General features: G+C 46.9%; 1 protein-coding gene across 2 annotated transcripts in view; it reads left to right on the forward strand.

Moving 5' to 3' along the window:
• Positions 1-19,199, forward strand: part of LOC105275845 (3-phosphoinositide-dependent protein kinase 1) — a 293,477-nt gene that overhangs the window by 43,338 nt on the left and 230,940 nt on the right. The window lies entirely within an intron of this gene.

The following is a 19,199-nucleotide window of genomic DNA, read 5'->3' on the forward strand; positions in this document are numbered from 1 at the left end:
TTCGGACGCCATGAACTGCCCAAGGGAAATCCGTCGTAAAAAATGAGGCGCCACCGTTCGCCGTGTCCCTTTTCGCGAGATCTCCTCGCGCTTCAGGCACGTTTTTCCGAGGAATCTTCAAGAAAGGCTCCACCGACCGTGCGAAATCGTTTATTCGTCTTCTTCTGGCGAACCGAGCGATAAATCCAACATTGTCACTCGCGCGACTCGCGTTCGCGGCCTCGTCCCGGTGGAAACTTATTCTTCCCCAGTGTCGGGAGATATATACCGGCTCTCGTCCGTTCCCTCGCGAGTTTTCAAATAAGCGGCCCTCCAGGAGGAACGGAATCGACCAGTGACGCGGAAGGGCCTGGAAGCTCTGCCATTAAAGTTGCACGCGCCTCGCCGTCCTCGCATCCGCGTCGCAGGCATCGCCAGCCTGATATCCATATGCAGCAGCCCGAGGAAATAAGCTCGCTCGTAAATAAGAAAAGTTCTTACCGCCCGGGCACCCTCGCCCCTCGTCACTCTCTCTCTTTCTCTCTTACTCGCTCACTCTTCGAGGGGTTCGCTCGAAGCCGACGTGGAGCGCGCGTGGCTTCTGAGATATCGGATGATTTGTTGCGAGTCGCCCTCTTTTTCACTCCGATCCGGGACGCGACGCTTCCTTCCTACGAAAGGTCATGAATACGCCGACGTCTTGCGTGTGCGCACGGCGACGTCATTTCCCGGCACTTTAACGCCATAATGGTCGGGATGGTCACTTAGCTCGCATTGCCGCTTTTTGTGCCGCGCACGTTATTGGAGCGAGAACCGCGCCGTTCCGTTGCGTCTCGTTGTGAATTACGCGAGAGACGTTCCTCGGAAATTTACTAGAGAGCACGGAGAGGAAACAGCTAAAAATGTCATTACGTTCCTTCAGCACATACTCGCGCTATTGGTGATATTTTTTATTTTCGTTAAATTACTAGCGGCGGTCGAGGATTACAAAAATAAATGAAAATTATTTCGCATATCTCTCTCTCTCTTTAGATTCAGTCAATTATACGAAATTTCAAGGTTTGTTTTCACCTCATTTCTCGGGAAATGTCGCGGTAATTAGAGAAATCAAAAGGCCTGACCTAGAGAACTGAAACAACATTGATTTAGAAGTTGGATTCCCATTACTAATCTCTTCTCGACAAATGAAGTTTCTTTTCCTGGAGGAGAGTAACTGTCCTCGCGGAAGGTTAACGGTACGCACGAGTACGCGTCACGTTACGGAGCTAGCGAGATTGATTTACGAGTCGCGGTATTTTATTCGAGGTCCGTTTTTTTCGTGCCCTCTTGTACCGGGAGAGAGAGCTCGTCTTCTTACGGCGACGATGCTTGCGTTGCGGTATCGTCCCTGTCCAGCGATGCACGGCGCGCGGCCTTTTCGCGCCGCAAGATTTATGGTCGACGCGGTTGCACCGCGAAAGTCGGCGAACGATAATCAGATACAACCGGGACAACGAAATAGTTACGAGTTACGCGGCACGTGCGCGCCTTGACCGGCAAGAATCCATCAGACACGGCACTCCTCGTTAATGCGACAAGGAGAAAACCCCGCGACATTGCGCTCGTTTTATTTTTGCCCCCGCCGTTTATAATCCCCGACGGTGCTGATCGTCATCGGGGCTCCGCGCCAAAGATAGAAATAAAGCGAGAGAGGCCTCGTCGGCGCGGGATACGCCTCGCGCGCTTCTTATCCCGCGGAATCTCGTGAGTGATCGCCGGCGATTTACCGGCACTCGTCTCCGGTATCTCTCAAATCTCAAGACTTATGGCACCACCGTGGCGTACTCGTCTCGCGAAAAATCGGCCGACCGTAAAACCGCGGAATTCTCTTGCGGTGGAAAAAATCTGCGGCGTGTATAATCGCCGCCGGCCACATTTACGTCGTGTACTTGGCGTTAAATTGCTTCAAATTACTGCGTCAAAAAGTAGCGTCAACTTGCTCGTACCAGTTCTCATTGTTCAGCAACAACGCATTCTTCGTATCTCTGGTGCATTTATAATTGATTTCCTACAACCTACGAATCTTAAAAAATCGTTATTGCATCGGACCCATTTCTCTTTTACCGAATCTGCAACGAGCGAAAAACATTACTTTGTTATTATACACTCGTTTTCTTACGCGGCGTGTCTACTGTCAGGCTGACAGATAACAACGATGAGGGTTGAAATAAACGAGCTCCTATTTTCCCGACACGAAACGCGCAGCTCGCTGCGTCAGGAGTTCGCGGAATTTTTTTCCCTAGCAAAACCACGAACGGGGTGCTCGGAGGGAGTCTCGACGTATCGGTGGGTGATCTCGTCGAGCGAGAGAGTCTCAAGAGCAACGACGGCGATCCGGGGAGAAGACCGCGGTGTGCGTGTGTGTACGGCAGAGAAGAAGAGAGGGTGAACAGGGGGACTCTGGATATATAAAATAATCCCCAGAAATGGAGGGAATAAATCACTCGTGTCGTGAGAGGCCTTCCTGATCAGATGGAGGGGTTGGAAACGGGATAAAAACGTTCCGCCTCCCTTTCGGATCGCAAGGAACTTTGCTCTTGGTCGGCCAACATACATACCCTTCAACACGCGTCGCCCGTGCGCCTTCCTCTCTATCTCTCTTTTTCATCCTTTCTCCTTCTGTGTCTTTCCCCTTTCGTCTCGTTTTTGAGCCGCCTCTCCTTCGCTATTGCCCTTTGTGCTTATCGGCAGCACTCCATTATTCGACCACGTCAATTACAGCCTCTGCGCCTAACGACTGAAGAATTCGATGTGCCGGGGTGCCCTTACGTTCCTCTCTCGCACTGGCGGATAACGAGTGCGTCGATTCGATGAGAGAGCGCGGGAATTGATAGGCGAAAAGGAAGGCCTCTCGCACGCTCTTACACCCGAGCGACGAAAAACGATCCTTTCGGTCCCGTTCTTCCGCCACTTTTCCATGAACGTGTGATGAGCGAGCACGAGCGTTAATTTGTTTCCCCGGTTATTTGTTGTTCGGTTTTGCTGCGCCCTTTCTCGGCCGAGTGCGCGCAAATATTTGTCCGAGTCAATCGCCGGGGATTATTTGGGATAAACACTCGCGGCGCGTAATAAACCCGTCCGGCGTTTTATCCGCGCCGCGAGTTTTACAGTCATGCATACGCGAATGTACGAGGCTCGTTACGAGTGCGAGACGCGTTGGACGCGCGCGGTCTCGCGACAGGTCCCATTTTGCACGTGGAATTAACGGCTACGAAGTTACCCCGTTACGAGCGCGCGCCGCGCAATTTCTTAATACGCGTCGCGAAGACTTATGGGGATGCACGGGTCTCCGCCCCGTCGTGCTGCGCCCGGCAAACATCACTCTGGCGTTTTTCATTTCGGCGCTCGCTCACGCGCGCGCAATTTGTTTAATCTCGGCGTCTAATGAAGCCTATCGCGGCAGAGGGATCGTCGTGCCGTTCGGTCCTAATCTGCGCGAAATTGCGTCGTTCGATTTTCCTTCGTCGAATTAAATCGCACCACGCCCTTTCCTTCTGTCGTACACCCCCGCATCGTCTCGCTGTTCCCGCCCGACCCCGCCGGCCTGACAGCCCTTTCCCGCCTGTGCACCGTCGACCTACTTACCTCCCTCCAGCGAGGATGGAAAAAGCGGCGCGCGGTGGAGGAGAGCGTTAAACGAAGACACTGGATCAATTTTTCAAAAGGAATCGTTCCTAGCGTGGCGGAGACGCGGGGGCGCCCGATCCGAAAAATAATTAATTAAGAGCCACGAGGGTGAAGACGGGGCGCGAGACTACCCTCATTATTTTGTTGGCGCGCACCCCGTTTTTCGTTTCGCTTGTCCGTCACTCCCCCGTCGCTCAATCCATCTGCTTCCCGTCCTGTTCCTGAGTGGCTGCTACGCTGTATCTTTATCCACGTAGTCGGATGTCAGTTAAAGCTGTATAGTGTTGTAATCATACATGCGAAAAAAATTAAGATTTTGGATTGTAGGTAATTCGATCCATTTAAATATTTCAACGTTGATGTAATTATGTAACGGCTCTCTCTCTCTCTTTCTCGCACGTTGCGAAGTGTGAAGATAAAATTTCACGCTTCTGTTTTAAATATTTTATTGGCTGCACGATTCAGCTTTCTCAATTTACGTCATATCGTCGCAACGGGCGATTTTTCATTATTTTTCATACGTTTTTTTTTAAACTCTTTTATTCCTATCATGCTTAGAACTCATTAGCATTTGATATTAGGGGTGTGATTTAGTTTTGAGGGTTTTTTTTGCTCAAAAACGCATGTATTTAAATATGATAATGAATGAATACCTTAATTAAAATATTTTCCTTCGTTTTCTATAACTTTTTCCCATCTTTCTGGCAAGAGATGGATTCCACGACAATAAAATGACTCTTCTTTTGAGTTGATCCATTCGTCGACGAATTTTCGCACTTCTTCGAAATTATCAAAGTGTGTATCCTCTAAAGCGTGTTGCATCGACTGGAACAAATAATAATCGCATGGAGCAATGTCCGGAGAATACGCGGGGTGCGGTAAGACTTGCCATTCAAGCTCTAATAGTGTTTGTTTCACTGATAACGCAACGTCAGGTCGAGCGTTGTCACGAAGAAGAATCACTTTCCGTCGTTTACTCGCTATTGGTGGTCGTTTTTGGTCCAATGCTTGCTTCAACTTGTACAATTGGTGTCGATAACGATCAGCCGTGACAGTTTCATGCGGATTTAACAGCTCATAGTACACTATTACTTTTGAACCGTGAATATTGCGTCTCGGAATGGATGTTGATGGTTCGCCTGGATCCACCCATGATTTTCTGCGTTTCGGATTATCAAAACAGATCCACTTTTCATCCCCAGTAACAATCCGAGACAAAAGACTTCTTTTTTTGCCTCGCGATCAACGAAATGCAAATGTTCAATCGGTTCGCAATGGCACTTTTCGATAATTGATGTGGAACCCATTTCCCTTCTTTCTGAATTTTTCCCATTTCATGTAAATGTTTGGTAACTGTTGTACAATCAACATTTAATGCTCTGGCAAGTTCTGAAGTGGATTCTGTTGGATTTTCGTGCAATAATGCTTGCAAATCTGCATTTTCAAGCTTTCTTGGTTGTCCCGAGCGTTCTTTGTCCTTCACATCAGTATGACCACTTTTAAAGCGTCTAAACCAGTATTCACACGTCTTAATTGATGGGGCAGAATCACCATAAGTTTCCACAAGAATTCTATAACCGTCAGCCGCAGTTTTCTTTTGATTAAAAAACAGAAGCAACGCATGTCGAAAATGCTGTTTCGGAAGTTGCATTTTTACGATGATATAAACACGACTGTTATTGCATCTATTGCTATAATGCTACTAAATGTCATGGATAATGTCAAGACTGTAAGAAACAACAGTTATCGGAAACAGCTATTGGAACAAACTGACACTACAGCCATCTGTTGCAAAACCCTCAAAACTAAATCACACTCCTAATACAATGTGTCAGCTTTCACGCAGTCCGTCCAATTGTAAAATGAAATCTCTTGTGCAGATTTCCGCGGACTACATCTCTGTTCGCCAGTAGATCATTAGATAAAAATCCTCAACTAACATCCGTGCCACGCGACGTTTCGAGCGTGCTATGGAAAAACCTCGCACCATCGCTCGCCCATTAGGGGTGCGCAAGCTGGCGGGGGTATGCCGCTCCATATGTCGCTATCCAATATCGGTCGGGCATCGATCATTTCCGAGTAGCTTCCATCGGTGGACAGTTGAGGCGATTTGGGGCACTTCGTGAATACGCGCGATGCATACTCGGCCAATCGAACTGGCCGGTGTCCCCCATCGTTTCTTTTTTTTTCCACGATATTCTGGGAGAGCCGGCGAAAGGACGCATTATCGGGGAACTTGATGGATTATTTGGGGAACGCGTTGATTGCCGTCTTCCCGGTGCTCCGGGTCTTCCGCATTATGATTACATCGATCTTGTATTTACAGCGCGAAAGGTCCCTCGTCGTCGTGCCTGGAATTCTAATCGCTCGAGTCGGCTCGCCCGCGGCCATATACGCACGCACGTCTGATTTATGCGTCTTACCGTCGGAATTTATAGGTTCGCGAGGAGAAGAGAAAAGATCGTGCGGCTAGAGGAGGACCTCCCCGAGGAGAAGTCCGAAAGTCGTAAACGAGGCGAAGGTCACTCGACCTCCCCCGCGTAAACGCTCGTGGCGAACTCGGCGGCGCGGTTGGTCCTCTGTGAATCGGCACAGATCCTTAAATTTCCTTCGGCTTACCGCAATTTGCAACTTTCCATCCTGTCTGGTTCAGCGAGAGCACGGCCGTTTATTTTCGTTACTCGCGACTGTAATCGTTGGTCTTCTTGTTTCTTATTCAACGCGTGTAAGCGCACTCTGCCGCGCATCTAAGCAAAGTCTGCGCCGGGAGACGCGACTGGCTCTGCAGAGAACGAGGGGGAATTCATGGGAATTGGATAAAGTCATAAGGTAGAATACGAGTGAGACTGCCTCCGGTGAAGTCTCCTAACGTAGGATCTTCTTGTCTACCCTTAAAGGCGCGGAAAGGACCTTAAGCTGTTTTCTTCCGCACTACGTGTTACATCGCGCTGGAATATACGCTATTTGTATATACATACTCCCCTATTTATGTATACATGGAACACGGAAGGCTACTATGCCTACTAAAATTTATGCCGCGCGCAGGCGAAAGTATCGATGCATTGAGCAAATGGAAAAAGATCATTACACCGTTTTATTCTCTCTCAACGTGAAAATATAAATTTTAGCAGCTTTTTGTGTATACGTATTGCGTACACATTTGCTTTTTCTGTATTTCTAGAATTCAAAACGGCTCTATTTTTGAATAAAAATGAATTTTTCTACATAAAGTTTCGAATGCACATTATACAAATCTTAATAACAGGATTACATCATGTTTAATAACAGAATTCATTATAGCTTTCTTCCCATTTTAATATTTAATATTTGTTCAAGTGAATATATAACCAATTTTGAATATCGCTTAAGGAGGTCATGAAGGCAAGTTTGAAATTTCAAATATTCCTTATTTCCGTCTTCTTATTTCATATTCTCTAAATGGGGTTAATTCGTCTTTAATTTTGTTCACCAGGAGCAGTCGATTCGAAGTCGATATCGCGTACTCCGCTCGTTCGTGTTGTAAGAGAAATTTGACCCGAGACCAGATTTGTCGGATATTCGATCGTACAAGTGCCTCCTCTCCCCGTCCTTTCATCCCGTCTCGACAGTTCTGCTTTCCCTTCTCAACCTTTTGAACAAGCTCTCGTAAGAAGTTTGGCAATTTGTAAGCTGACGTCGTCCGCGCGGTGAGATCAGGGATGTACGCACGTGCTATATGACTGCGCGCGCCTTCGGATATGTACATGAATCATGTATGTATGCATGATACATAATGTACCGTGTGCATATACACACCGTCAAAACTTTATGCGGTCCAGGCATTTCTGACGCCGTATGTACATGCATAAGTGGCTGCATTGTGGACACAGGAAAAAAGATCACCCCCAACAGAATAATCGCGCAAAAATGAGTCTCTCATAAGTATTATTAATTCTTTCGTTATAGCAGCGTTTATAGAGTATAGCAATGTACTCGTAGACCGCTAGCATTATACGCATTAGCAATTAGAATCATGTTCTTTACTTACTCCACTATTTTATTAACTATTTTATTAATAATAAAAAATTATTTTATTAATTATTCTATTAAAGATATAACTTAAAGATTCTACCCTATTAAATAAAATTATACTGGCAAATACAACCTGATAGACGTGATTGTCGGTATGTGTGCATTTATTTTAATTATTTACTTTGAGACATTGTATTATAAATATATATTTTGATCTTGTTTTGGACCTCTTTTAGCGGATTATCAATGTTGGACTTCAAAGTGTCTATCATATTCTTGCTCAAACTTTTAGAATAATTCGAGTAACTCGTGATAATACCGTTTTGTTAATTCGCGAAACGCAGGTGCTCGTATTTGCACTTCTCGAGAGCATTGTAACACACAAGCGCCAGAATACGTACGACGTTACATTTATATCGCGACGTGTCCTCTGCCGAATCGGCGGTAGTGCAACGACGGAGGAAGCAATTCACGATTGATTCGAGCGGCATTGTCAAAGGGTAGCCATACGAATCCGTGTACCGATGCGCTTTTATCGTGCCTGAAAGCAGATAAACGAAAAACAAATAAAGCAAAGCGATCTTGTGTTAATCGACACTGTCCAGTTCGCGGATTTGCACTGCTGCTATTTCCGTGCTGATCTCACCCCTTCACTCAAGCGTGCATACATCGAGCATTTTTCTGGCACGTTCTAAACTTTCATGTATTCGTCGGCACATGTCAATTATTTATATCATTATGCAGTACAAAGCACACTTTTCTTCTTCTCTTTTTTCTTTCAATTTAAAATCTCAATTCATTAACAATATCAAAGTTAAATTTCTGAATCATAAACGAAAGAATCACGCTAGCGAGAATTATTAATTATTGTTTTTATTTTAATTTGCGATATGATAAAAGATATATCTGGACCGTTCGATTAGTCTCAATGTAAATTCCAGTCAAATTATAGATTAGCAGGTGTCCCCATTCGCGTATGTGTACACAAGGAGCAAGTGTACTTTCTTCGTTGCGGAAGCGGTAGCAATGCAGATGTAACTGAATTTTGCTTTTATTAGATCAATATGTCCGTTTGCGATTCGCGTAAAGCAGTTTCGCCAATGCGAGCAGATGTGAGTTTCAGTAAAGCACGTGTCGGTATCGCGCCATTCATGTACGACGGGAGTAGTGTACGTGCATACATGCTGCACTTTTTACGAGCAAGCGCGAAGTGTTCGACCGTTGCGATTTCATTCACATGGACACGATACACGTGGGCGCGCGGGTCGCGCGCGCTTCTATTCTCCTTTCTTCGTTTGTAATAATCCCAGATGAACGCTGGCGGCGCTTCCACTGTGAAATCTTCAACGGCGCGACGCACCGCCGTTGGAAAGAGCAGCGAGGGGGATATTAAACGCGAGGAGGACGCGATCATTCTCGGAATAACATAGCGTCGCATTTTTTAACGTTCTTACTACAAACTGTGTAATTTCGGATGCACAGAGAAGAATGCGCGCCATGAAGTAATTAATCCAAATCACAATTCATTGAGTGCTTCATGCAGAAAGGACGTCTCGAGACAAAATCACATCGACGATTTTAACTGTTACAAAATATTTTAAAATTATGACAATTAATTATTTTAATATAATATTATTGCAAAAGGGAAGGATTAATTAAAAATTTTGTTTACCTATCTGAAAACTTTCATAATAAAATTAATATCATGCGACAATTTCGAATCAATCCATATGTCATGAGCATCAAAGGACAATTTGAGAGTTGCGAAAAAATTTAGTACTTGGGATCGAAATTATTGATGATAAGTATTATGTGAATTTAAGTGTCGAAGAGATATTTTATGAATGAAATTATGACATCGCGCGGTCTGGCTCACAGCTGATGATTCAAGAAGAACCACCGGTGAATATGAGTCCCCATAGTTCGAGGACGAAGAGATTCAAGAATGTCACGTGACAAGCATTTTGCTCGTCCATCCGTGCATCGCGCCATCAACTTTGGTCATAAAGCCTTGCCTTGGCTGCTCGTGAAGTTGCTCGCTCCGTCTTTGGACGCGAATTCTCCCTCCGGACTCCTGACACACATGCATCTATGCCCTACGACCGCACATCGACGTATTGTCCCCCTCTGGCCGAATCCACCCTTCGACCTTATCTAGATTGAATCGGGGATGCCGGCGGCGCGGAACGTGAATTGCATGTCCGATAAAAAGAGAGGAAAGAGAAATGTGTACATAGTGCACTCGAACCTTCGTTCGAACTGTGAACTTCGGCGAGACGTACGCATCATATTTGCATTAATGATGATCGCATCTGCTTGATTACTCAGCGTTACACATAGTGGCGTAATGTGCTGCATATGCGAGGAATGATTAATCCGAAACGGAATTTATACCGCGATTACCAATTCACCTTGAACTATGTATATTTTTATCACAAGTCAGCAAATCAAAGATTATTATATAATGTTATCTTTTTATTATATTATAATAGTTCAAAGTCGAATTTTTCTGAAGTTCCGGATTTTAGAATAATTGCAAGGCAAAGTATTATGATCTAGAGAGAGGTATACCTTGCTCTATTAGATATCAATTATTATTAAATACTTAAATGCAAATAATAATAAGGATATTCCGGTAAAATATTGAGAAATATTCAGTTTTATAAGATTTCTCACACATCTTCAAGGAATAGCTAAATGGATGATTCGTGATGACTCGGCATATTTACGATCTATATAGCATCAGTGTATAAATTCGTACGTAACGAGTCGCCGGGGCGTAGCCCACGATTCCGGCACATAATTCTATTTCCAGTGCATCGATAACAACCTCCGCATCTGCAATAAAGTAGGCATTCTTGATGAGTCAGCTCATATGCGTTGCGGCGCAAAACTGTTATTACACGGAGGCTATTTCTGGCCGCATCAGATCTGCCACATCGTTGGAACGTTGTATTTAACTCGCTTAAAAAGTATCCCGTCCGTCTGTCCGTCCATACGTACGTTCGTTCGTTCGCGTCTTAGCATGCGCTGTGGAGATCCACGAGGAGTGACCGGTTCGCCGTTGAGGAGCTATATGCCACGGCGAAACACGCAATTACGAACGTGTTACGCTGAATTACCCACATGCTTTTGGCGTGACTGCAGTTGCATGGCAGCAGGCATGATTTCGCTCGCACGGCTCGCGCGCCGGTGGACGGTGACGAATTCGATTTTAGACGCTGTGATTTTCCAACCAGATTGATACGCGCTTAAATCGCGCGAGTCCGATTGCTATTTTAATGCGCCCGTATTTATTAACGCCCGCACGATTATCCCGACGGTGCATTTTACTGCTACGGCTCGTCGCGGCATTAAACGTCGCCGTTTTTGCGCGTCGCGTCGCGTCGCGTCGCATCGCATCGCATTGCCTTCGCCGGTTTTTATTGCGCGCACGTAATTTTTAACGTCTTGCAATAACACGCGGAAGATGGACGTAATTCATCGGCGGATATATAAATCCACGGTATACTGAAATTAGAATATCCTTACGCTCGCGTAAAATCTCCGTGTCTCTCGCAAAAATGATCGGCGCCGCTTCCTTGAGGCACTGGAGAGCTGTGCAAACGATCGAACCTTGCGTCGGGTGTACTTGCGTTTCTGTGCCTCTCATGGTTGTGCAAGCATATCATTTACGCGCATAGACAGCGGTGTTCTAAACCTTTTGCATATACGTGTGCATACACGTGCACGCGCGGAGGTACGTACGGGCAACCTGTTGCGGCGCAATTTTTACGGAACTTTCCGCCTCGTCTACCAAAACTGACACCTACTGTAAATCACTCCCTCAGGAAGGTCCATGCATCTCCGGATCGATTCTGGATTTATGATGCAAAACGTTGTTGCCGGTCGCGCGGTTTATTTCCATCTTCACTCATTTCTGAAATATCCGCACGTTGACCATAATTTTAATCGGCAAAAAAGTGTCCCCGTCGTAAAAATGATGAATGATACGAGCGAAGACCAAAGCCAAGTATCAAGTGGCATTTAGAGAAGAAACGTTAGGCGCTAATGACAAACGCCAGGCAAGATCGTAAAGAAAAGCAGTAGTCGCGAGGGTAATCCGCGAAGGAAGATGGAACGAGGCTCACGCTTCGGACGATCGTGATAACTCACTTTAGGCGAAATAATGGATTTGGCACCCTTCCGCGCGCTCCTTTAATTCAACGGTGACGCCGAGGGTGGGTATCCTTCACGGCGAGTTGGATTTAAGGCCTTGAATAAGAACGAACGAATTAACACTCTCGGAGGCTTTTAATTATGGACGTGAAGCCAGAATCGGAGATTGGCGCGGGCTAATCCTCTTCCTCGCGGCAGGAGCGCCGAATGGCGCCGATTCCCACATTCCGCCTTACCCGCTTTCGTATTTCACGCGCTCGGCCAGGAATATGGCGTAGCGGGAATATCCGTGAGTCGAGAGAGAAAGAGAGAGAGATCAAAGTCGCAGCCCTGCGAGATATACCGGCCGCGGCCGGTGTCTTAATAATAGGAAATAGGTCGCGTGCTCCACGTGCCGCGTTTCCACCGCGCGGCAGAAAAGCCAGGAAGTGTCACTCAAGCGCGCCGTTGGGTCGCGTCACTCCAGAATTCTCAATGTGACAGACGCGCGCGAGCGAGCGAGCAAGCGAGTGCGCCCGCGTGGGTACGAGATGCTCCTGCAGGAAATGCATCTCTCCCAGTCGCGCGTTGGGGATCCATTACCAGGATGAACAGATCTTTTCTCAGTACCGATATTCTTAGGTTACTGGTTCGGGCGGGGTCAGAGGCGGTCGATCGATCTCTCGTCTTCTCGGATGACACGATAAAGCGCCTAATGTCACGCTGCGTTTCCGAACGTTTCGAACGTAGATCGGGTGTCAAGCCCGGTTACGAGACGGCGTCTCGAGAGATCGCAGGCGTCCGACGAGTCGGTGCGGGGTAGGTGAATTATGGTAACGCCGCGTAATTTGCTCATCCCTATCCCTTTTGTATGCCATTACAAGCTCGAAGCAGAATAAGGGAGAACGACGAGACGAAGGAGGGAAAGAAAGAGTGGGACGTCCTCCTCTCGCCGATGGGTTTCGGCTAACGTTTTAGCCGTAAAATTGGGATCCAGCTGCGAGTACGATGGCGCGAGGTTTATGCTTATGATCGCGATATGTATTACTGGCGCAGTAAAGGCATAAAGGCATAAAGAGGCGCATGTAATCATCGGCAAATGGCGCATCATGCCGCGATCGGACGGGCGAGCAGCTGACCGCTCGGTCGGCCCGCACGCACGCACGCGCGCGGAAACGCGAGGATGCGTACCGCGTGCGTATGTGCGTACGTACGTGCGTGTGATGATACGTGCGCACGTATCCCGAGCCGCGAGATAAAATCCTCAAGTGTCACGTTTTACTGCTGCGTCGCAGCCTTTATGCCGGCTACCCTTTTATATCTCGTGGGACGGAAGGAAGAAAGAAAGATACTATTTCACGAGTATTACGATCCGGCAAGGCATCAGCGTCTGCGAATGACCATTTCATTTCTCTCTCGTCTCCTTTTTCCCTAACACCGCTCCTACCCTTTTTCACTCCGAGAGTAACAATCCCGGGTGTGTTACGCTTCGGTTTCCCGCGTCTCCAGACGCGGTCCCGTTGTGGATCCTCCTCCGCCACATGTGTGGAACGCAACGAGATCACCGTCGCTACTTTTCATCCACTTCGCACGCGACTGATATTTTACGGCTGTCAAACAGGATGAGTCTCGCCGTAACTTATTCGTCGCGCGCACGCGGACGCGTGACAGACAAGACGGATTGTTATCGGCTGCTATCGATGTCCGCGGCGGCCGACTGCACAACCGAAAGTTATGCGTGTTATACACCGCATCGCCACGGCCGGGCGATTTTTCTGCGTCAGCATAATCCCTTCAACACGGGAGGGGCGGCTCCGTGGATCCGGGCGTGATCTCCGGCCGCGCTCGGGATCGACGCGATCGATCAAGCCGGCAACCAATTCCAAGCGGCAACGTTTGGTTACCTTGTTGCAGGCATATTCCGCTTAATTAGTCCGTCTCGCGAGATGAAGAGCCCCGATTAAAACCTGCCAGCCGATTTTGTTGCTCCTGCCGCACGTTCGCGGAGCCCTTTTCTGAATACACCCTGCCACCAGTGAGCCGACCGACCCGACCAATGCTGCGAGACGTGCTCTTCGCATCTCGTCGTGACGCGGTATCTAACTTTAGATGCGCCACATCGCTGCAGTTCATTCTTATTCTCCGCCTTTCTCTCTTTTTCTCTTTCTCTCCTTCTCCTTTGTCTCTCTCTCTCTCTCTCTCTCTCTCTCTCTCTTTGTCTTTCTCTCGACGACTCGTCGGGCGTTAAGCCGCGTGTTATGACTGCGAATACTTTTACGATAAATTTCTACGGCGCGTCTGCGTCCACAGGGGCACTTCGTCAGTCACGTGGCTCGACGAAGCAACCCGGACGGGTCGAAGGGTTGTAAGGTCAGCGTGATCTGAATATCGTTACCGGTCGCGAATTTACTTTATCTGCTCATGCCATCTGTTCTTCATGCCGTCGCGCGGGAATAAAAATACGATTATTCAAAATAGTCCTCTTCCGCAACGTTCTCCCTGTTTTCCGTGAGAAGCTCGGACGACAGGCCTCATAGAAATTCTCTGCGCTGATTTCTTAGTTTGCCAGTTCGCCCTTGTTTGCGGATCCATTCAGTGTCCGTTTAAGGCCGATGTTCCACGTGCGGGCATTCTAGGTCTCTTACCTCGAACGCCGAATTTGTTCGACTAACGGATGAGCATAGCTTGAAGGAGCACTGTTGCACGGTAGAGATGCAGCTTCTCCCCTTCTGTAAGGGCGCGTAATTATCTCGCTCATAATTCACGGCCGTTACGGAGCGTGTCTCGAGCTTAACATCCAAGAGAGAGAGAGAAAGGGAGAGATAGAAGAACTTCCTCGTTGCCTTTAGCAGGACACGGACGCGAATGAACAGAAATGAGATGGTTGCTTAACGAGACGCGATTTTAATTACGATGCGATTGTTTCATTGCCCGGGCTTATCGTGAGGGTTATTTTGATAACATCGCCAAGATTTAGCATGCTCCATGTAATACAGCGTGCACGCGGCGTTGCGCGCGGTTTACCGGCAGAATATAGTCGCATCTTACGTATGGTAATTTCGCTTATTGCCAATCTTCGTTCCAGGCATCCCGGATGTCCTTTCGTGCGTTCTAAAGGGGTTTTCTCATCTCTTGCCTCGGCGCTTTCATATCTGAAAAGCCAGATCATATCAATGAGACGATATTACATACAAATGCAAATTAATTCGCGTATTTGCGGATTGCTCAGGGACAAGTTTGAACTTTATTGGCTTCGCAGTGCACTAGTGTTTACAGGCTTGTCTCGTATCAAAGAGTGAAGTTCGAGGATGCGTTTGAGTTAGACACGTGAGCTGTCCTCCTTCTTTTGTCTTCGCGTATCGGCGCTGCATGCCCGTCATTTGTGGCGCGCGGCGGGAAGCTTCTGCTTTATTTATCCTCGCATAGCCCACGTAAACGGTGAAGGAGAAGAGCTTCTTAAACGCCGCGGCTGAATTGCATCGGGTTCATGACCCTGCATGTCTAGACCCACTGATTCACGCAGACGCATCCTTGCTGTCTTCCTTTTGTCAGGCGTGCCACGCGTTTCGAGCGGCCAGACGATGATTTCACATGGTGCTCCCCTCTTTTTTGCTGTCACGGGTGGAGAATATCGCCGACGGAGTTAGCGGCGAAGACAAGTCTCGTCGCGTCGCGATTTCGACGCCGACGACCGCGAGCGGCGGGACGCGGATTATATTTAAATGCCCGGTGTATACCTCTCCGGGAGGCACTGGCCTGCAAGCGGCGATCTGTGTCTTTCGTTTCGAGAATCGCTCGACAATCGGAACGTCAGTTGGATATCCTCTCTTGCCGAGGGTATGATGGGTCCACGCGCGACAATCGTCACGCGCGGCTTCTCTCGCGAAGCAAGTTGAAAACTCCAGGATCTCATGTCGCAGGAAACGAATGCCGCCGGTGGGACGGTCCGATTGCTAATTCCTTCCGAGTTGAGGAACCTCTTTCCATCCAATTCATTGAACCGCTCTGCCTCGTCCTCCTTCTCCTTCTTCTTCCTCGTCCTGCCGCGGCTCCTCGTCTTCTTCGTCTCACTTTTCCCGACTATATACCTCACTCTGCCCGCGTCGGTATTCAAAGACCTCATAACAGACTCTTCACTCATTCTATCTTCCTCCCCCGTTCTCTCCCGCCCATCCGTCAGACTCATCCTCTGCGTCTTTCTCTCTCCATCCACTTTCGGTGTCTTCGTTCTTCCATCGTCGAGTTCTTGGCCGCATCTTCCATCGGCGCAGGGGGGAGGGAGGGTGGAGGAATGCGGTCCTCCCCTTTCCACGGAAGAGAAACGAGACTGAGGAAGAAAGGAGAGTAGTATACGAAATGTTACTTCTGGACCAGGGCAATTGGGCACATGAAAAAAATCACATAAAAAATGCTTAAATTCCTATAAAAATCCCTCATTTTTAGACACAATCACCAATTTTTATTAAATTTTTAGACACATTCGCCAAGTATTTAAACTCAAGACGATTTTTCATTTCTGGGCCTAGGTGATTGGACACTTTGAAAAAATTTTTGTAGGATTTTGAGGCTTTTTCAGTGATTTTTCAATGATTTTCTATGTACCCAAGTTTTAAGGAGGTTTACTCTTTTGGATTTATTTTAGAGTATTTAAAAATAAAAGATTTTTATAGGATTTTGGGAATTTTTTATGTGATTTTTTCATGTGCCCAATTGCCCTGGTCCAGAAGTAACATTTCGTATACTACTAAGGAAGTGTAAAAGGTGGAAGCGAGAGCTCGAGAGAGGATGAAGTAGAGATGGAGGAGCGAACGACGGTGGCGGCAGCGGCGGCGGCGACGGTGGATAACGAGAGAAGTAGAAAGGCACGTGGACGACAAAGAGGCCGACACAATGACTGGCCTTTTCTCGGCAAGGTTTGAATATATCGGCAGCCTATGGAGGGGCATGAATTGGTAATAGAGGAAGTCGAGATCTCACCTACCTCCCCTTCGCCTCCTCGCACTCTGCCCTCTTTCTCCATTCGCCCTTTCTCTGTCGCTCTCTTATTTTCTAAGAGGTCGACCTGACTCCTATCTCTAGACAATTTGTGCCGTCTCCTCGCCGTCCTTAGCACTCCGCCACCTCCAAAGACCGTTTTCTCACGATCTTAAAGGGAGAAGCTCGCGCGTGAATCGTACCTGTCCGTTTTCCCGCTTAATCGATGCGCGCCGGAATAACTTCGGCCGGATTTACGATAATGAAACGTGATAACGAAAAAGAATCGCGGCCGCTCCAATTATTTCACGCGTACTTCAGTGAACGACGATGGCGTGCTACTTTTATCTTCGTTTGCAATAATGATCTTTCTTGTTTCTCTAATTGCCTATCGCAATTATTAAAATGAAAACAAGATTATAGAAAAGAATCAATATTTATACTTTATAATTACCATGATCGCTCGTAATGAAAGCAATGTCTCTTAACGCGAATTGGGATCAGAGATGGCTTGCGGTGCTATAAATTTTTCTGAGACGATCGAGGAGTATACCTGGATGAGAATCCCATTTTTGCTCTTAAGAGGGTGCCGTCTACTCCATCAGGTAGCAGGAAGCGGAGACTTCGCCAAAGAAGCTGCTCATTATCATAACACAGATCGCGCATTCGGTCTGCCCCTTTTATCTGAGAATTTTAAAGGTATGGAAATGAAATTTATGCGCGTCGAATTCTTATCCATCCGTGTGAGCCGCCCTTCGTCTTCTCGACGAAGTCAGTGAAAGAACGTATATAACACGTCACACGTATATAACATGTAAAATTCAATAAATGCGTGATGACCTATGACCCGCAACAGGATATACTCTTGGGATGAGAGAAAAGGAGAGAGCAAACAGTAATATTGAGAACACGCAGTCGCGCATACAATATTTTTACAGCATTTAGATAAAATTTATTTTACGATATAACATCTCTAGAGATTATTTCTTAACAAAATATAAATTATTTTTAATATAAAATTAAAACTTTAAACATCAATTATGTTTTTCTTAAATGTTACAATTAAAAGCCGTAATAATTTTATTAAACGATATAAATTTGACGTTAAAATTATCCGGATGTATCGTCCTGAGAAAATGTTAGACGACAGGACAAGGAAGGAAATTTTATCGGTACTCGGGACACAGAGTCGATCGATCGGAAGTGGCTCGAGTTTGGTTTCGATAAGTGGTTGTTGAGAAAGTGGAAGGTGATGGAAAGACCAGACTCTTGGTAAGAACTGGGAAGAGTCAGGGATTCGTTTGTGGTCTCCTCTCTGCAGAAAATTATTATTGGTTCTGAGTTTCCTGATTTTAAGATAATTCATCGAGCTTTTCATAGATTTATAGCATGTGTTTTGGCTTTTATAGTAATCCGATTCGTCACAGATACAAACAAAATCTGCTTTCTTGAAAGCCAATTTTTCAAGAAAAATTCGGGAAATAGAATAAAGCAATTCTTATGGAACATCCACTTTTTCGCAGTCTACCTCTCAACCGCGTCACCTGCGTAATAAAATTTTGCAGAATGGCAGACGCAAGAGAGGATAAAGTTTCTTTTCTTAATTATCGTCGCTTCGTTAATTCCTGTGCTGGGGTCATACCGCGAGTTCCGGCCGGAGTTAGTCCGCAAAAAGGACGGCCGAGATGGATGAAGGGATGAGGACAAGCTAGCGGAGAGACCGGAGAGTGGAGGAGACGCTAGGAGGTAAATGGCCACGCTTTCCGGAATTAAGGGTTGAGGAACGTAAACTTGGGTCATCCGGCTATGAGTAATAAACGTACGCTTCTCTTGGAAGCGCCCTTTTATGAGAATTCGCGCACGAGGAGAAGCTCGCCGGAGGAGGTATCGTCGTCGCGTTGTCGCCCTTTGCCTCTCCATGCAAAGCACTCAGAAGAATCGGGAGTTTATTTGCACGAGACGGAGGTACTCGCCAAAGATATTTATCGTCTCGTTGTAATCGAACCTGGCTTCTCCGTTTGACGAAGGCGCGCACGCGCGTATTTACCGAGGAAATTTAATCAACGCTGGACGCCCGATCGAAAACAATCGACGATACTTTCGATTTATGGTCGAGGCGATTGGGCTGAATACGTTATTATGGCTATATATGTTAGCATAAGGAAAGATGAGGTCAACCGGGCAACCGAGTCTACCGGTTAAAGGACGCAGCAATGATTCGATTCTAACGATGAAATTAATCCCGGATGAATGGTCGCGCGTGAACTTGCGAACTTTAGAACGCAGGCGCGACGTGCAAGATGATCCATCTTTGTTCGACAGATTCCAACGACGGATTCATGGACTCTCAAACAATCCTTCTCGCATCTGCGCATCGAAAAGCAGTCCCTGTGTACGAGTACCATTTGCATCTAATTGTTCGGAAGGTCGGC

Source organism: Ooceraea biroi, chromosome 11 (genome assembly GCF_003672135.1).
Source record: "Ooceraea biroi isolate clonal line C1 chromosome 11, Obir_v5.4, whole genome shotgun sequence".
Lineage (NCBI taxonomy): Eukaryota > Metazoa > Arthropoda > Insecta > Hymenoptera > Formicidae > Ooceraea > Ooceraea biroi.